Below are 19,577 nucleotides of genomic sequence, written 5' to 3'. Positions count from 1 at the left end.
TGACAGACATGAACTGACTCAGCATTCGCCCCAGACAGCACATCCTTCTTGATCACAAACTCCCAAGATGCATAGTTCACCTCAAGGAAGTGAACATTATCCCCTGGAATTAGCTCAAACCTGCAGGCCGAATTAATCAGTGACATAAATTGATTGAGACTGAATGAAGTTCAGTTTTTTTTTTTTTACCAAACAGTATTATGCGTGAAACACCTTACAGTGAAAGATATGATTTACATTTTTATGCCATAGAAAACACACAAACAGAATGAAAAGCAGAAGTTGCTTTTAGGTATAAGGAGCTCATGATACAGTTAGCATCTGTGTGTATAGCCCTAAGACAGAGTGACAGCATGAATAACAAACCTGTTGATAGAATTCTCTCTGTAAAGCTTAAGACGAACACTGTCTTTCAGCGTGTGTGTATGTGTGTGTGTGTGTGTGTGTGTGTGTGTGTGTGTGTGTGTGTATAAAAACACCCATCTTGTTTTTGGATAACACACACTCTTGTGTTATCCTGAAAGACATGCACGACTGAACAAGTTTGGTGTCTTATGGTAACGTGGTCAAATGTCTGTCTGGAACGAAGAGTCATTTTGTAGTGGGGAAATATTAAACTATCTGAGAAACACACTGAAACCAGCATCTTATATTTCAGACAGAAATATCTTCATTCTAATCTTCACGTCAAGTTCAAACCTTAAGTTTAAGCTGAAATGCTATTATTATTCTATGGACTTTATTATTTACTCTCATTCATTATTGCTCACTGATTTATATTCATTTGATACACCTCTCTTATTTCCCTCTTTTTAATTTATTAAGGTTTGTCTGATATGGGTGTCCCATTAACTATTTTCTAATGATTTTGTGATTTGGGTTCAGAGAGATTGTAACACTTGTAAATTATGAAACTTCGATGTCAAATTATGTTTTCCTTTTGTTATCAGTGTTTGCTTTGCAAAAAGGTGAGACATAAGCTAACTCAAATGGGTGCGCACACACACACACACACACACACACACACACACACACACACACACACACACACACGCACACACACACATACACACATACACACACACACACACACACACACATACACACACACACACACACACACACACACACATACACACACACACACACACACACACACGCACACACACACATGCACACACATACCTTTTTCACTGCCACATAGCCAATGGAATGACTTCGTAATGAACAGTAGTTTGAACAGTACACGTCACGCCAACTTCTCTCGACATGGCTGGATGACATGTCACCACTCCGTCACACTGTGCATAATTTACAGTCAGGCTCTCTGCTATTGTGTCTTCAAGCCGTGACGCTGCAGGCCTTAGTGCTTCTCCTTTCCCGAGGTCAAGGGGTCAGAGGGGCCATCCGTGTGTGCAGGAAGATCAGCCAGTGGAACATATTTCGGCAGTCTCTCCGCTGAAGTACGAGACCAAACCCCACGCTCTCTAGATGGCCCGTGCCTGCTGACCGACTCCTCTCATCCTAGCGCGGCTAACCTGTCGCGTGCTCTGCATATGGACCATACATGTTGGGTGTTTAGTGTGTGGCTGAAATTTATTTTTGTCCATTTAAAAACAGCATGGGGGTGGGTGTGGGGGGCGGGGTAGAGCTCAGCAGTGTGTAAAGGTGATGAAACGCAGCTCTGTGTGTGCCAGAGGCTACCGTTGAAGTGCTCGCACGTGTGGAAATTACCTGAGGCCTCAAACTGGTTATGGGAAACTTTTTTATTACTACTATTTTGATTTTAAACCACAGTCAAACACAGACTCATTACATAAGAGCCATTATAACACTAGCTGATATAATACTCACCTACTTGCTTAAAATTTCACTGGTCTGTGTGACTGGACAACAATCAGAAGGAGGAAGGGCGGCGAGGTCGTGACCTTACGAGTCTCGATCTGGGTTCCAAAAAGCTCCCGGTCGTGGCACGCTGATGTCTTATCGGGCCTCCCGATCTGGAGTGGTGGTGTGCAAGTGAAAGATACACGGAGGAGACAAAAGTGAGACCGTGGCCTGTTGGCAACCGGCTAAGACTCTGAAAGAACGAGAGGTGTTTTCCAAACGCAACACACACAATTACGAATTGTCTCCTATTCTGGCACGAGGTACGAAGGAGAAAAAAAAGACAAAAAATATGTCACAAGAAAGAGACAGAAGAAAACATTCCTTGTTGTTAGTCCTACTCCTCTTATCTCCTCCTTCATCTTTCTTTATTAACACCATAAATTTCAGCGTGCCGACTAGCGTGTATATTTGCATGCTGATCAATCTTCGATGGCACTGTGGCCTTTCCGTCTACAGGTGAATGGAGTTACCTGTTTATTCACTGGCGTCCCTAATGATCACATCAACAGCTGTCCGCTGAGCTGACTAGCTGAATTCCTTTTCGTTGCTGTAAACATTCCAGCGTAGTTAACTTCCAGCATCAGACATAACATGGCCGAGTCATAATGTTCTCCTTACTTTTACCCTACTCCACATGTTTTTATTCACATCTCTATTTTTTTTTTTTATTATTTTTCTTTAATTCTCTTTTTTATGTCTGCTGCTACATTTAAGGATCATTTGAGGAGAAAATATCTCTCTTGGTCAAGAGTCAAGACACTTTAGGTGTACGAGGTACATCCAAAATTTGACATTCCTGTTAAAATGTAAAAATGCAACAAGCAAACAATAACCGATCTGGCCACATGTTGCCACACCTGTTACACATAACGGTCCCTTAGGCACACGTGTTACACACAAGGGTCTCTTGGGCACACATGTTACACACCACGGCCTCTTGGGCACACGTGTTGCCCAGTCACTTGGACTTGCATGTTCCAGATTAATCTTTCTGCTGACAACAAAGAAGCAAGGGGAAAAGACTGAAGACACAGACAGGACAGAACTGAAGACACAGACAGGACAGAACTGAAGATACAGACAGGACAGAACTGAAGATACAGACAGGAGAGAACAAATATCACACATTGACACTCAGAGGGGGAGATAACATCAGACAATAAAACTACAGTATATTAGGTCACAGATAAATAGGACACTATGTGGCATCATGTATCAGTTATATAACAACATAAATACACGTTATGTGTCTCGCACGTGTCTCTAGTCTTCCCATGTCTTTTACTTTTGTTTTTGCTTCAGCAGAGGTTGGGGTCGTCGCCTCTCTTAACGCTGAGATCCAGTCTCCTTCCTGTCATGTGACTAAGCAGTGGACACAACCTGTTGCTGTCCCAGAGGAGGCGGCTCTGCTAGCTTTAGCGTGCTGCTAACGGCACTCGTGAGCCAGGTCTTGAGAAGTGCTGGGCAACACAGGACCACTAAAGCTTACCTAAGGCTTTGGACTCGTAACATTGCTTGGCTACGGGCAGGACCAACTCATTTGGCATCTTCGGCGGCCAGCGGCGTCGACGTCGTTGGCTGCCGAGGCGAGTTGGCTCCTCTCCGCCAGCTGCCTCCCACAAGGAGGCGCTACAGCATGAAGCGATAGAGCGGTAGCCATCGTTCGCCAGCCACTGTCTCACAAAACATCTCACAGAACTTTCCTTTGCCGGAGCGCTGCAGTAAGAAGGCTGGGCTGGTAGGCTGAGGCTTCAAATGTGCTTAGCATCACGACCGAACGCTAATGCTAACTCAGGTCTTGCATTTCACACGGTCATGAGTTTCACTTCACAGTTTGCGTTTTAGGCGCAAAGAGGTCTAACTCTTGGCCCTGGTGTAATAAAAAACAACTGTCACGTTAGGAAGGCATTTGTCATGCTAGTGTCTCTCCACTTAATCTCTTCATCTTAAATGTGAACCAGCTTCCTGATCCAGTCGACTTTTCTCTATATAGAAGAAGAACCTTTATTAAGCCCTTTGGGGAAATTCTTCCCTGCATTTAACACATATAGAACATAACAGCTTAATGTACAGCTTTCAGGTTGTTGACCTCAGTCTGGGGTTTATGAAGTCCACCCCGATCCAGACTCCCCCATCTGAGCACGATCCCGCTCTCTTTAGCTCACCGTGGCGACCCATCCCGAAGAAGGATCTTCCATCCACATCACTCCATGTTAAAATTCTTGCGTTATGATGCCTGATATACCAAATGTTCCTGTTCTACGGTCCTTGGCAGGTGAATGTTTTCATAAGCAATTAATTACGGCTCTGCCTGGCCCTGAGTTTGCTGTTGAATATTTTCGCTCACATGTTGCCATGGCTAGCAATCAAGCTAAATACAGGGCCCCGTGTGTCCTGCTGCCCAGGCCGTAGGCTGTTCTTTATTAGCGTCCGACCTCGGTACACGTCCCGTTCGGAGGTCTGGAGGCCTTATCTTCGCTGTCTCATCGCTATGAACACACACTCTGCACCCGCCGAGAGCGCTAAAGTAGACTTTGGCTCAGGGAGGCGTTTTGGGAATGAGCCCAAATATCTTAAAAAAGAACTGGGTGGGGGGGGTGGGGGGGAGTTCTGCTAATGCGGCATAGACCAGGATGAAGACGGTTTCTGGATAGAGCACTGTGAGAGGGCCATGCATGCTCTGTATGTGCTGTTTCCAGATGTAGTGCAGTGTTGTATTTGAAACTGATATATTATTTAACTTAATGATCAGATCTTTTGACCTACTAGCTGGTCTACGATATTCATCTCCTTCTCTCCACTGCGGTAATTTGATTGTTGAAAGAGAAGGTCAGTCGAAAAAATGAAAAAGCAAAAAAAAATTAGCAAGAAGGAAATGATTCATTTCAGGGATACGTATGTGAACACTGGAAAATGATTCTGTTTTAAGGCTGATATAGGGTCCACATTTATCTAAAATGCACCCTTAACCCATATGAAGAGGCTAGACCCAACGGTTCGCAAACTGGAAGGAGGCAGAGCACTTTACCAAAACAAATATCTCAAATAAAGAACTACTGGTACTGCTGTGAGGCTGAAATGTGTTCTCCCTTGGTTCAGGAGCATGTAAGGCAGGAGTAATCTTAGACTGGCAGGCAGGTTCGTGAAGGGAAACATTTCAAAGTAAACACAGATGTCTGTGGCATCAGACATCGGAGTGCATTTACTTGCCTAACTAGCTGTCAGTGTAGAAGTCCAAACTTCAGTAGCGGTGAACCTTGCGAGAGAGAGAAAGAGAAAGAGAGAGAATGTGACTGGATTAACCCTAAGCTTTACTCACATGTGTGTAGTAGCAATTTATATTTGTTCAGATTATGGCAGCAAACAAAACAATGTATTTTATGGTGAGGACCAATTCTGCTATGCTAGAGCTGTTAAAGGCAAACTGAACCTAATGTGGTCTAGTTAGTATGATTTAGCTTATATCACATTCAGTGAGTACTGTGGGCTATGTTAACTCCGTGATTGTCTGACAAAAATATTTCCATCTTTTGGCCATGTTCAGTAGTTTCTGTGAACCAAAAGTCTTGCAAAAAGTTAAATCGGATCAATTGTGTGAAAAAATATACTTTTGGATTCAGTGTGTTTTCCATGCACCGGCTGAGGCCGTGAACATCATCCCTAAATCCGAATCTCTTCTTCCTCTGTGCTCGCTTGTCAAGTGACAAGAAAGAGGCGTTTTCGGGCTACCATGCCCCTCGCTGTCTCCGTCAGGAAGCGGTGGTGCGGTTAACGTCTTCCCTGTCCTGAGCGCTTTCCTTCTCCGCGTTACACATGTAATCAACTCGCCGTCCAAACCACACACTCGACCACAATGTCAGCGAATGGCGGCCCTCCGCTACCAGGGAAGTAACCAGTCACACCGGGGCTGTCCATCACGACGAGGTGAGGCGCAGGCCACAACTCCCCACATTAATCACAAGAGACAGCGGGTAATGGATGCCTGACGTTTTTCCTTCTATTCGCAGCCTTGAACGCTGATATTAGTGCTGGGAGAAAACAGTGTTTTCCTAACCGCCGTCCTCCCTCGCTGCCGCTGTTATTTTTAGCCGAAATTTCTGCGTGAGCAAATTGATGAGTAATGGCATATTAAGTTGCGAATTCATTTCTTGTTTGGTCGCCTGGTCTGCTCATTACATTCGCTTGTGTCAGAAGCTGTGGAGAGATGTTGGGCGCGTATATTTGGGAAGCGGAGGGCCCTGATTGGAGGGGAACGGTGTGTTTGCGTCTGCATTTTGTCATAAAAAAAAAACAAAGCGACTTCCATGAAATATCAGGATATAAGAACGTCATATCGGATTAGACTCTAAATGTGACCTAAGTTGTACTGAATTGCCTTAAATATAAAGATTAAGTGATGCGATGTGGCGACATTTGGAGTGGATATTCCAATCCACTAATTAATTAGTGGGCTAATTAAAGACTCATTAATTAAAGGCTAACTGGAGGATCCTCATATGGGTGTTCAGATTGCCGTGTGTGAACATGAGATGTGAATCGTTGGTGAAATCACGTACGTGCTTGTGACCAGCACGGCGAATAGAAAGAATAGAATGTAACTACCACAATCAAATATTCATAATGGTCATGGATCTGATTAAGTTTTGGGTCAGCTTGGCAGACGGCGTGCGTGTTTACATGAAAAGAACCCTGTTAATACATTCGCTGCTCCAAAAGTTGACCTCATCGTTGGCCGCCGGCGTTTTGAGCCTAATCAGAGCTGATGTGTGCAGTCTGGTAGCCATACTGCAGCTGAGGGACCCGCCCGAGTTTCTGCACATCTGGAGGACGGAGGAACAGCGAGATGCCCAACAGCGAGGTGCCAAGCGCAAGCGTCGAAGCACGTCGGTATCCGAAAATCTAGAACGAAGCTGGGTAGTACTTAAAAATGTTAGACCTGGCAACCTTCCCATAGCGAACGTTTACACAGGGGACCCTGATTGGTCTAGCTACAATCGCAATTTACTGTGCAAGGTCACTTGAAGCCCATTTTCTGTGTTCGTTCTGTAATGGCAGCTTTTGCTAAAGTACTGATTTTCCCCAAACAAAGATCAATTAAAATGAGTCTCGAGCTTAATGTACAGAACCAGAGCCGCGTGCTTACATATTGCTCGCATTATATCCCACATGTTACCATTCAGAGAACTTCCTAAACATTTCCTATAATTGACCTCTCACATTCCAAATAACCTGACGAGAAGCATTTTGAATCCTGAATGGCATTTCGGTCAACGTTAGTAAGAACAAGTACCGTTAAAGTGAAATGCAGACACTACATTTTATACGTTTGGACCTTTGAACATCGACATATTTCCCGTTCGATTTTAATTGCTTGTGAGCAACATGCATGTTTTATATATATAAAGACACTCCATTAACTTATGAGTTGGTATATTCTTACAAGGTAACTGATTCTTTGATTCTTACAGGTTACACAGAATCTTGTCTAAGGAGCAAATGTGTACGAACAGAAGCTTTGGTCTTAGCATTTGATTTACGGGACATGGTTCAGTGTCAGTTCTCTCTCTCTCTCTCTCTATTTCAGCCATCTGAAGAACAGAAGTAGTTTTGATTTCTGTGTCTGCCACTAGCTGTTCCATCAGGAGCGTGTGTGGAAAACTTTTCTTTTACCAACCATCTGTGGCCAGCTAATTTGCTCCCTAGCTCCAGTTTACATACCAGAGTGTGACATGATCTATTTTTTAAGAGCTTCAGAAAGATTGAGTGCTTACATCATGACACACTCGCCTCCCCTGAGAGGCAATGTCACACTGCAAGAGCTGTAAACCAAAAACAAAGTGTCACATTTACATTTCTAATATATTTGAAGTTATGACGCTGGTTAGCTAAATTAGGATCATATTCTCTCTTTTCCAGCCCTCCTTCTCTCCTTCACTTCCTCGTTTCTTCCTGTAGAGGATCTCTCTGTTCTTCTAAAGGCATGTGTGGTAAAACAAAAGTTTGTTTTCTGCATGTCTTTGGATTGATTAGCAGTGTACACACTGACATGTCGAGGTGTAAACTGTGGGCCTTCCTGTCAAATCCTGCTCTCACCCCCCCCACCAGTGCAGAGGTAGAGCACGCAGAACGCTCGGTAGAGGCCTTCAGTCCTTCCCAGTCCTCTGAGAGGAAAGGCAGAGGTAGTCTGCACTTTAAGACCATTGGCAGGCCCCGCGTTTCCTACCGTCTCAGGAGTTTATTTCGGATCCAGCACTGGGAAAGCGATTCCCTCCTGGCCAAACCAAATGGGCTGACGTAGGTTTATTGTTTCATATCAATAATTCATTTAGCTCTGTATCCCAAGCTGCACGCGGACACAGCCAAACATTCGAACCCTTAGAACTCTCTGTGCTATCTCCTGGCAGAGATTAGACAAATATAAGAGAATGCTGCCCCCCGTTAAACATGTACCCCCTCCACCCCGCAGGTCCGCTTTCACAATAAACTTCTCTAATGTACTCAGCAGTGTTTTTTTAACTGTTTTTGTGGATTGTCTGTAAAAGATGGTGGGGGGGGCATCCTCCTCCCATCTGATGGTTCAGGCTTGGGATTGCCCTTTTGAGTGTTTCTTCATCTGGCATCAGGAGCAGGATCAGGGCCGTGGCCACATACGAGCTTTGCCACATGGGTTGCACAAGGTGGCAGTACTGCAAACACAGACAAAAGCTTTTCCACCACAGTTGGCACCCCCCAATTGCTAGGATTAAATAATATAAATAAATGAAATTGCATTAAACAATTATATTTGTCATAATTTTTGTTAGACATTTAGATTGCATGTTTTCTCGAAAAATTACGTTTGAAACTAATGTGCGTTCACCTTGGACTGCTAATCATTGCGTTTGATTGGACAACCGAGAATTATACCGCAGTTTTCACACTTCGCACTTGGCTGAGAACTGCTCTGGGCACATTGTGAAAAGCCTTGTAGCCCACCAGAGTCCATCTCTGTGTGTAAACGCGTTTGCGCAGTCGTACCGTGGCGCATGACCTCCAGTGTGTTCTTCACAGTTATTATGGATGCAGATGAGGAAGAAGAAAAAAACTAGCCTTTCAGTGCAAACAAAAATTTTCTATACTAGATATTCCTAGTATATTTTATTAGTACACCATTATCACACATACATTCCACATCCGTGTGGGCGGGATTAGGATGGACACCGATCTCTGATTACGTTCTTGAGATGTATACTGGTCCTACACAAGGTCCTACACAATCTGACTGAACGTTATGTACCACACTTAGTCCTTCATGTTCATTTAAATAATTATGGTTGCAGTGTAGGTATTTTAACCAGTCTTTCGAGTATTAGGAACTACAGAGCAAAGTTGAAGCCAATATAGCCGTGTCATCATATGAGTGTTATTGTCTTAATGGGTGTGCTGGCTGGTTCTGAAGGTGTTTTACTTTGTCAGACAAATTCAGTGTGCTGAACAAATTAGAGAGTGAGCCGGTTAGTGTAGTAGGATTACAACAAGTTACCCACCAGTGCAACTTCTGACCGGTGTATCCCAATACACATTTCAAGGTAGCTGAACACACCGTCTGGTCTATGAAGCTTATTTGAGCTGCCAAACAGTTTAGATAGTGTTGTAGCCACTCGTAAACTGTGAAGAACTGAACGATATGCCTGCCTGTCTGTCTGTCTCTCTCTTCATGAGTTTGTTAAATATGCATACAGGTTTAGCTTTTAGTTTCATGGGTGAACCAGGAAGCTTCTCCAACTTCACTGCCACTTAACAGGAGTATGGGTACAGTATGAATATGGGTAAAGTATGAGTATGATACAGTATGGGTATGGGTATAGTATGAGTACAATATGAGTGGGTAAAATATGAATAGGTACAGTATGGGTACAGTATGCATATGATACAGTATGGGTACAATATGAGTGGGTACAGTATGAGTATGGTACAGTATGGGTACAATATGAGTGGGTACAGTATGAATACAGCATGAGTATGAGTACAGTAAGGGTACAATATGAGTGGGTACAGTATGAGTACAGTATGAGTATGGGTACAGTATGGGTACAATATGAGTGGGTACAGTATGAGTACAGTATGGGTACTGTATGAGTATGGGTATACTATGAGTACAGTATGAGTATGGGTACAGTATGGCTACAATAGGAGTGGGTACAGTATGTGTTTGGGAAAAATATGAGTGGGTACACTATGAGTACATTATGAGTATGGGTACAGTATGGGAACTGTATGAGTATGGGTACAGTATGGGAACTGTATGAGTATGGGTACAATATGAGTGGGTACACTATGGGTACAGTATGAGTATGGGTACAGTATGGCTACAATAGGAGTGGGTACAGTATGGGTACAGTATGAGTATGGGTACAATATGAGTGGGTACACTATGAGTACAGTATGAATATGGGTACAGTCTGAGTATGGCAGTATGATTAAGGGTACAGTATGGGTATGGGTACAATGTGGGTACAGGTACAGTATGGGTATGTACAGTATGATTATGGTACAATATGAGTACAGTATGAGTATGGGTACAGTACGGATATGAGTATGGTTACAGTATGGGTTCAATATGAATATGGGTACAGTATGGGTATGGAGACAATATGAGTACAGAATGAGTACAGGATGAGTACAATATGGGTATGGGTACAGTATGGGTATGGTTACAGTATGAGTATTGGTACAGTATGGGTACAGTATGATTATGGGTACAGTATGGGTATGGGTACAGTGTAAGCATGGTTACAGTATGGGTACAGTATGAGTACAATATGAGAACACACAAACACTATTTCCTCATTCTTGCTGTTAATTATAACATCAGCAGTCTCCAATATTTCCATCAGTTGACCAAAGAGTCAAAATGACCTTTATATGGAAAATACAGAATGAGAAACTGCTTCCTCTGGTGAAACTGACCCCATATCAGTTTACTTAGTCCTCCATTTATGTAAATAAGTCAGACACATGTAAATAAGGCACATGTAAATAAGGCATATTTGTATCAATATGTAATGAGCATCTCATAATTTGAACTCACCATGTCTGTCCCAGAACACACTGTCCAGTTGAATTTGCTTACAGCCCTGTGCTAAACATTCTAGTAAGTTCTCAGTATCCATGAGACTTTGAGATCACTGTTCCTCTACTGCTCTTCAGACGGTGTGTGTGTGTGTGTGTGTGTGTGTGTGTGTGTGTGTGTGTGTGTGTGTGTGTGTGTGTGTTTGTGTCAAACAGTGGCTTTTACCATCACAGTTTACAAAGACCCAATGCAGCATCCTCAGCCTTTAACATATTGTAAGTAACTATTGTTTCTGTGGAAACAACCAATAAATGTGATCAGGTATCGCTGAGTGACCCCCTCTGACCCCCTCTGACCCCCTCTGCCCCTCTCTGCCCCTCAGTGGTGGCTTCAGGAAAAAGCAGGTTGGAGCCTTTTGGCGTGCTGGTCTCTCCCGAGTTTCCCTCCACCCCTCGTTCGTTCTCCTCACGGCCCATATGGTGACACCTGGCCGAGAGCAGGAAGCCCACAGGAGCGTTTGGTCAGACACCACTTCTCACCTGCCTGACTGACCTGTTCACAAGTTGCAACTAACACTGACCACTAGGAACGAGTGTGTGTGTGTGCGTGTGTGTGTGTGTGTGTGTGTGTGTGTGTGTGTGTGTGTGTGTGTGTGTGTGTGTTGTGTGTGTGTGTGTCTGTGTGTGTGTGTGTGTGTGTTTGTGTGTGTGTGTGTTTGTGTGTGTGTGTGTCTGTGTCTGTGTGTGTCTTTGTGTGTGTGTGTGCATTCACACTTGTGTATGTTTTGTTGTTAGTTATCAACATACCTCTTAAACAAATGTTTTCACTAGTGTTCGACTGGGTTTATAGTTGATATCCAAGTTAAAAGGCTGGCTCAAATTTTAGAGAGGAGTTACATTAAGTCCATAATGTTTTTATAAGTGAATATGGCCAGTAGTGAACTTTCTTTACAAGCGGATTCTCCTTGTTCAGTACAATCACCAGGATCTGGGGTAGCTGTTCAGCTCTGTAATCCGCACTCTGGAGATTAGCCAGAGATGGAAACAATTAGCTTGCTGGCATAGACTACAGTGAATCACCAGCTGAATCTGCACTGGGGTCTGGCAGCACTGCACAGAACCTTGACTCACACCATCCTGTCCTTCCTCCAGGGAGGAGGGCGAGAGGTGAGGGCCCTGCGTGTGTGTGTGTGTGTGTGTGTGTGTGTGTGTGTGTGTGTGTGTGTGTGTGTGTGTGTGTGTGTGTGTTTGTGTGTGTGCGCTGATCATCACACTGACAGACAAATAGGTCTACGCGTGCAAGCAGACCATCGCCTTGTCAACGCTACCGTGGGAACGGTGGTGTCCTGATGCCCTTAGAACACATGCACACACACACACACACACACACACACGCTTACAAATCACAGGGCTCTCTAAGCAAAGAGAGAAAGCAATAGCAAAAGTACAGACAGCAAACAGTGGACCTCATATCGATACTTATAACAACTCACGTGCACACAGGGATAAAAGCAGCATTAGAGGAACTGTTTACAGAGCTTTCCCTCCTAACATTACTCTCATAATCCAGATGATGCCAGTGCACAGAACAAGTAGTGCATAAGTACAAATGAGTCACAGTCTACAGTCTGTAATGCTGTGATTGAAGGTCCTGCAGTGTGATGCGTGTGTGGGCATGTGCGGGACGCGACTACCGTGCTGTTAGGAATCCGAATGTCCTGCACCCGGTCTAGTCCATCCAGGCCTACGTGGACAGCACATGGTCAAATCTGAACACTCCAACCCCTTCCAACGCCCCCCCGGCTCCAAGCCAGATGATCTTTTGTCCAGTGTTTTGGCCCAAGCCGGACCCGAATGGGCGCCGCTGGCGTTTACGGGGTGCTGCGGGTGTTAGCTAAACTCGGCGACCGTTGATTCAAGCCCGGGGGTGGTTTTGCTGCTAGCTGCCCTGAGTGTTCGACATGGGTGCAGCCTATCAAAACAAATCAAAGAAGGAAAGGAAAGAAAGCACGAACCTCAAAGGCCTCTCTGCCGGCAGCAGCGCACCACGCCTGCGTGTGTATGAAAACACGGCTCTTGCGCTCCGAGGCAGGAGAGAATCAACACACGAGCCCGCCCCGATCTCGCATGACACATCGGTGTGATGTGCACGTATGTGGAACGTGACACTAGCCTACCTCGCCGTCTCCGTGCCAGGACGGGGACGTGTGAGCCTGCCTCCATCCCGTAGCGTGGTGCGGTGTGAGACACAGCCAGTCGGCCCGCGGGCCGAGCGGGACTGGGTCCGAGCTCTTCTGTGTTTAACACAGTTGTTCGGCGCTGGACGATCTGGTATGTAGTCCCAGGGTGCAGAGACCAGGGTGATAATTGCTGCTTCTGACAAACAGATGATAGAAAGGTTTTAGCTGCCTTCTGTTTGTGCTTTTAGCCCTGCAGACGCTAACACAGACAAACGGATACATACACACACACACACAGCTGAAAGGGGGATTTACAGGCAGGACTCCATGAGAGTGGAGGTCTGATGACACACACAGGGGCCAGACCATCCTATCGGGGTTCATCACCGTTGTTGGATTTATGAAAAATCAGACTGCTCTCTCTCTCTCTCTCTCTCTCTCTCACACACACACACACACACACACACACACACACACACACCCCGCCCCAACCTCTCTGCTGTATTTCTAAGTATTCTTGCCAGTCTTTCACTTTAAGTCTCAGAGCATTGCCTACAACTGTGTCCTGAATTCTTTTCTAATATGATTGCCTGACCAGAAAAGAGAGCTGGTACTATACTAAGCCTGCATGTTGTCATGACCTGGGCCACCTCTTTCACAGTGGCTCATCCTCTCTCTGTCGCCCCCTATCCACACTGGTACAATTGTGTAACTGCGACTGCACCTCTGTATGCAAGTGGGGGGGGGGCTCTTTCACTATAACCAATTGCTGGCAAATTACTACAATATCCTGCAGGAATTCCTCATGTCTGTACAAAAAGAGTCATCACTCTTCTCTCTCTCTCTCTCTCTCTCTCCTACAGACTTTCTCTCTCTCGCTCACTCTCAAATCAAATCACATGTACTTTACTGACACGACAGTATAATGATCTTTGATCTTGCCAAAGCAATAAAGTAATTATATCATTAATTTACAAAAGAATACGAGTTCTTCTACAGGATAGAAAATAAGCACATAACACAGAAACAAAATAACAACAGTGGCCAAAGTTGGCAGATGAACCTGAAATGCTCTTTCTCTCTGTCATTCCCCCTCTCGCTGCTCTGCTCTGCGGTATTTAGCACCTGCGGCGTCCCTGACTGCGAGGAGTCCTCCGGGCATCTGGGTCGTACATTTCTTGCGGTTTGTGGATCGCGGGGATTAGCAGGGGCCAGGAAAGGAGGATGAGCTCGATCTGAGCCTTCTCTGACGGCTCGGAGAGCCCCGCTAGACACCTCACGGACAGGCAAAGCCTCTACAGGCCTCTTTGTCTCCTAAACACGCCCACATCCTTGAGGTAAATTAAGGGGAGATCTGTGAGGACTTTTCCAGCTTTGCGTCTGTCTGTCATCGTTGTACATTAAATAGGTGCAGCACACACAGACTACACCCTGGACTCACACCCTGAACTCTCCTCTCCATCTCCAGACGGGTGAAGTCTTACCTTATAACCCAGAGAACGTCTCATTTCAGTTATTATTTCAGCTATTATTGCAGTTATTTGAACCCACTTTGCCGTCCCTCTTTCGGCTCCTGGAATTTGGGCTTTTGTTTGGAGCACAAAGGCCGTGTTCTTCTTTTACTGCAAATACACACTTACATATTTACATTGAAGGAGGTCAAATATCAACCAAAAGTTGGTGCTGCCTGGCATCTCGAAGAGGCTTCAAACATCCTGATTACACAAACACGAGTCTAGTGTGATTTAGCCACAACCCCCCTCCCCCTCCCTCTTTTCTCTCTCTCCCTCTCCCCCTCCATCTCTCCTCCCTCCCTCTCTCCCTCACCTCTTTTCTTTCACCAGTGCACTCTGTCAGCCTATTAGTAACATCTGTAGCAATAACACTCCTTCCCACTTTAATACTGATAATGCTAGCACTGAGAAAACATGAACGTGAATTCCTCTGTCCCCAACCGCCCCACCAACTGCCCCCCACCCCCGGCTACCCCGGCTAAAACCCCCCCACCCCGGCTACACCGGCTAAAACCCCCCCACCCCCGGCTACCCCGCCTCGCTTTTAATGTTTCACCCCCCAATGCACATCTTCCTCCTAGCTCCTTTCAACACTAAGATCATTTTCATTCAAGGAAAAGTTCTTTATGATTGCTCTCTCTCTCTCTCTCTCTCTCTCTCTCTCTCTCTCTCTCTCTCTGACAGTAAGATGTTATCCAAGAAATCCATCACGATTAATACCACTAGCACTGGTATTTTATACACATCAATCTGAGTTTTCTCTTGCGCGTAACACTGCATGTTCGGTTTGGTTAACACAAAGACGATAGACGAACGGAGCTATTCGCCTTTTTATATAAACGGATATAAATTATTCTCGTTAAAATACTGTGTGATCGCCGCTGTGGAAGGATGTTCATGTAACTCTGGAAAACACAGACCGGCGTTCGGCGCTGTTCTTCTTCGGCGCTTAGGGGTGTTGGTGTGGAGAAACACCTTCCCAGATGACAAAGTCCTACACGTGAAAAAAGAAAGAGTTTTAGGAAAATCCGTCCAAGCTCATGACCGCAACTAAATTTCTCATGTACCGTCAAACCATCGGTTCCCATTTAATCTGCTCCAACGAAGACATCGACCGCTCACAGATAGCTAACCTTTTGAGGCACTGTTGTTTTAATATCTCCGTTTTTATAGATTTATTATTTATGATTCGAAAATGCTTCGACCATTTTATTAACGTGTCTCTGTATGAAACAGAAGACGCTAAAAGGCCTGTAAGTTTGTGCTACATCGTTTCTGTTGCGGCTTGATGTCGTGCGGCAGAGGCGCGTTATTATTTCCAGATGGAATACGGAGGGTAACCTAATATTTATCAAAGACAATTTATTAATCAGGCGTGCCTACTGGGGTAGCCATGAAGAGAACATGCCATGGCACCGTGCAGGGAAGATGAAAGCGCGCGATACGGGACTGCTCAGAGAGAGCGCGCTCAGTATTAAAGTATCGGGTTGCGCAGGCCTCTTCTAATGAATCGCTTGGTTTTATTTGCTGTGCCCCCCCCCCCCCCCTCCAATCAAATGCTTCTTTGGTTTTAACAGCAAACTTGGTGTCGGAACGTATTAAGGGAACGATTGCTTAAAGTAGACAGACGAAGTGGAGACCATATTTTTTATATCTGCAACTGACGTAAACGTCGCATTAAGCGAGATGCCAAACGGACCTCTGATATGGGAGTCGCCTGGCTGCAACACACCAGTGCACATTGACCAGAAACTCAAACGTGCAGACGTCGTGGATGCAGTTATTCCACGGTGTGCACGCGCCTCTTCCAGAGAAAGAGTCAAAAAATATCAGACGTTTTCGATTAAAGCGCTTGTACGTATGCGTGAGGGATGCGGTCGGTCCGGTCAGATCAAAGGTTGTGCGCGCCAGGTAGCAGGGCCACGACTGCACGAGACGACGGGTCACACCTTAGGTGCGTGCGATCTCGCGAGCGTGCGATACGCGACGTGCTAACGTGCGAGCGTCTCGCCCCAAACGCTGCCCAACACACCACTTAGACTAATGACATTATTGTGTTGGTGCGACTTGGTGTAGGTGGCAGGGCTATAAAAACTATTTATACACCAACGCAAAGAAAAAAAAAAACCCCTCCACCTCACGTTTCTGGATGAAGACAATTATATTCGCCTTCTTTTTATATAAAAGGAAGTAAATTATCCCAGTTCAAATACTGTGTGACTGTGCCGTTGTAGGAGTATGTAACTCTGGAATTACTAGAATGCAGGGGAATTGTATTAATCTCATTATTTATTTTGATCCCTGCGTGTTTGCTTTGGACAGCAACTGACGTCTTCATAATCCATTTCTACTCAGATTAAATTTCCAAACATTTATATCACATTCCATCTCTGGAATATTCTACGATGGGATTTGGATAGCTGTTTCCCTTCTCACACACACACACACACACACACACACACACACACACACACACACACAGGACGTTCTTCGAGCAGGCTTGTTCATTTAATGATATCAAATTCCAAAGTTATCGTTGTAAAAATAGCGTCGAGTTTTCGACGTAATTCTTTTCAAATATACTCACCCTTAATCAAAACGGAACATCGCCTCCTCTTTCCGTTGGTCGATGGGCTTCTGAACTGCAATCTTGATTAATCAAAAGAGCGGTCGTAAAACGTTAACGGGCACCTTTCCATGACGGTCTTTGTCCAAAGATAATTTTGGAAGAAATAACTGTTATAGGTTTTAAAAATAAAACATTTACGTGATTAGACCGCAGGCAAGACCATTAGGAAAGAGTTATGTAGAGTGTAGGTACTGTGGGGGGAATGAGTGGGGGTTTATTTTTGTAGGCCCAATCTGACGGGTGGTGTTACAAGGTGTTAGAATGCGCAGATAGCGCGTGCGTCAAGTGCTTCTTCCCATCACTATAAAAACAGAACAGGCATGATACTGGGCCAGGGTGAATTCTAAAAAAAACCCAAAATGCAAAACATGTAAAAAACGAGTTCTATGCCTTGGAGGATCAACGTCAAATATTGAGAGCTATTTGAAAACAATTTGAGAACTCATTTATCTGCAACTTGAGAGCGATTTGAAAATTATTTAACAACCCGTATAAGTGCAATGTGAGAGCGATTTGAAAGCTGACACCCTTTGTAAATGCAACGTGAGAGCGATCTGAAAGCTATTTGACAGCCCATATCACAGCGCCATACCTCGCCTCTCTGTAAGGACTTGTTCAAGATTAGCAACCATATTTATGACCACAGAACCTTTGTTTTATCAAATATGTTTGTTTTGTTTGGATTAATAAAGAGAGTAATCAGAAAATGGATTATTTCTGATGACGTTATGAGCGAGGATGTCATGAGAAAGGGCCTTACACAAAAGGACCATTTAAAGTTCACACTGGCACGAGAGATAGAGGTAGTGATGCTAAGATGGCCTGTTTTTTGGGGGGGTTTTTGCAGATTCAGACTTGCTATTGAAAGTGTGTGCTGTGTTTGTGCGATGCGAACCTGGGAGATGTCTGGTTTGCTCAAGAAGAATAGCGCTTATTGTTTTCTTATGTTGCAACATAGCCGTGTTTTAGTAGCTGGTGCATGATTGCCACCTAATATCGGGTTGCATACTGTGCATTGTTCTCCATGAGAAAGCGGAGAGCTGGTAGAGAACAAACTTCCAGGTTTCGGTCGACGTGCCCCAAATCATGTCTGACAGGCCCGGTCTGATTATTGCGTGGTTACGTTACCGGCTGGTGATCCAGTAGCTAAACACTTTATTTTCCATCTTTTAGGAGAGAAGTGGCAAAGCAAGCGCAGATTTCGACAAAACACCAGGAACAGTGGCAGGATCATTTGAGGCACAGCAACACAATGAAGATATTACCATCACGCACATCAATTAATGGACAACATGGAAGAACTTAAGCACGGGTTTGAATATATGCAAATGAAATCCCATCGTGCCATTGTGACAGTTAATGCCCAAAAGGCAAGGCCAACCAATGGTTGGTCGTCCTTTACCAACACTGAGAGACTTCGTCCTTGCACGGCTGTGGCATCACTGGAATTTAGGAGGGCACGGATTAGCTTTTTGAAGTCACACATCTAACAGAGGGAACTGTAGTCGAGTCGAGTAGTTTTTTTTTTGTGTTGAAACAAATGACCCCAACTTTGCTGATGTCGTGACTAATGTAGTTCCACCGGGCCAAAGCAAGTTCTTTGGCTTGCTTGGTGAGAAAGTGTGAGAAGCATTATAAAAAACAATTAGCAGTTCTGTGGTATGCAGTAATAACTGGTGGCACCCAAGATATCTCTGGGAAACATCAAGAGGTGGTGTGCCTAAGGTTTGCTGATCACAGTCTGGTTCCCCCGTGAGGTGTTGACTGAGGTCTATATATGAGGTCTCGGAACAACATAGGAGGGAACTGCTACAGTGGCAGCTGTAGATCTGATGTAAGACTAAAGTTGCCCGTGTACGGATTAGGAGATCAGACATGCGATAGGGCTACCAGTCTTCTACAGATCCAGCTGTTGGGAAAGCAGTTATCTGGTTGATCAGAGACGACGTCATTTTTGAGGTTTCAGGTTCGAGGAAGGGAGAACCATCTTACGTGCCTTGTAATGTAGCTGCTTATATTCTGCAGAAGATGGCAGTTAAGGTTACAGGCCTGCTTGATTAGGTTCTGTCACGTAATGGAAGCAAAGTACACCGGCTATGACTGCGATGAACAGTTAGATGAAAGACGGTAATAATCATCAACACTGGTGAGGAGCATCTGTCACGAAACTGAGTCAATGACGTCACCTGCCATGTCTGACCAGTCACGTCTTTACTACAGTAAATCTGTAGTGGACTTATAGTCTTGATGGTACTTGACAAGTAGAAGAACTGACTGTGACATGACAAACACTGGTTATTGGTATAGGATGGA

The 19,577-nt window shown here is 44.8% G+C and overlaps 1 long non-coding RNA gene across 3 annotated transcripts; it reads right to left on the bottom strand.

The window, feature by feature from the left end:
• Nucleotides 1-209: 209 nt before the first annotated feature.
• LOC143486009 (uncharacterized) lies at nucleotides 210-17,493 on the bottom strand. 3 transcript variants are annotated; one of them, XR_013123102.1, is made up of 6 exons: nucleotides 17,403-17,493; nucleotides 17,223-17,284; nucleotides 15,556-15,629; nucleotides 13,119-13,317; nucleotides 1,855-5,146; nucleotides 210-1,550 (listed from the first exon to the last, which is right to left on the bottom strand). It is a non-coding gene; the product is annotated as an uncharacterized LOC143486009 (long non-coding RNA). The 3 variants fall into 3 exon arrangements; XR_013123104.1 differs by lacking the exon at nucleotides 15,556-15,629; XR_013123103.1 differs by lacking the exon at nucleotides 15,556-15,629 and having other exon boundaries at nucleotides 17,223-17,447.
• Nucleotides 17,494-19,577: the final 2,084 nt, after the last annotated feature.

The sequence above is a fragment of the Brachyhypopomus gauderio genome, unplaced genomic scaffold, assembly GCF_052324685.1.
Source record: "Brachyhypopomus gauderio isolate BG-103 unplaced genomic scaffold, BGAUD_0.2 sc43, whole genome shotgun sequence".
In the NCBI taxonomy this organism is placed as follows: domain Eukaryota; kingdom Metazoa; phylum Chordata; class Actinopteri; order Gymnotiformes; family Hypopomidae; genus Brachyhypopomus; species Brachyhypopomus gauderio.
This window is presented reverse-complemented; position numbering and strand designations above follow the sequence as displayed.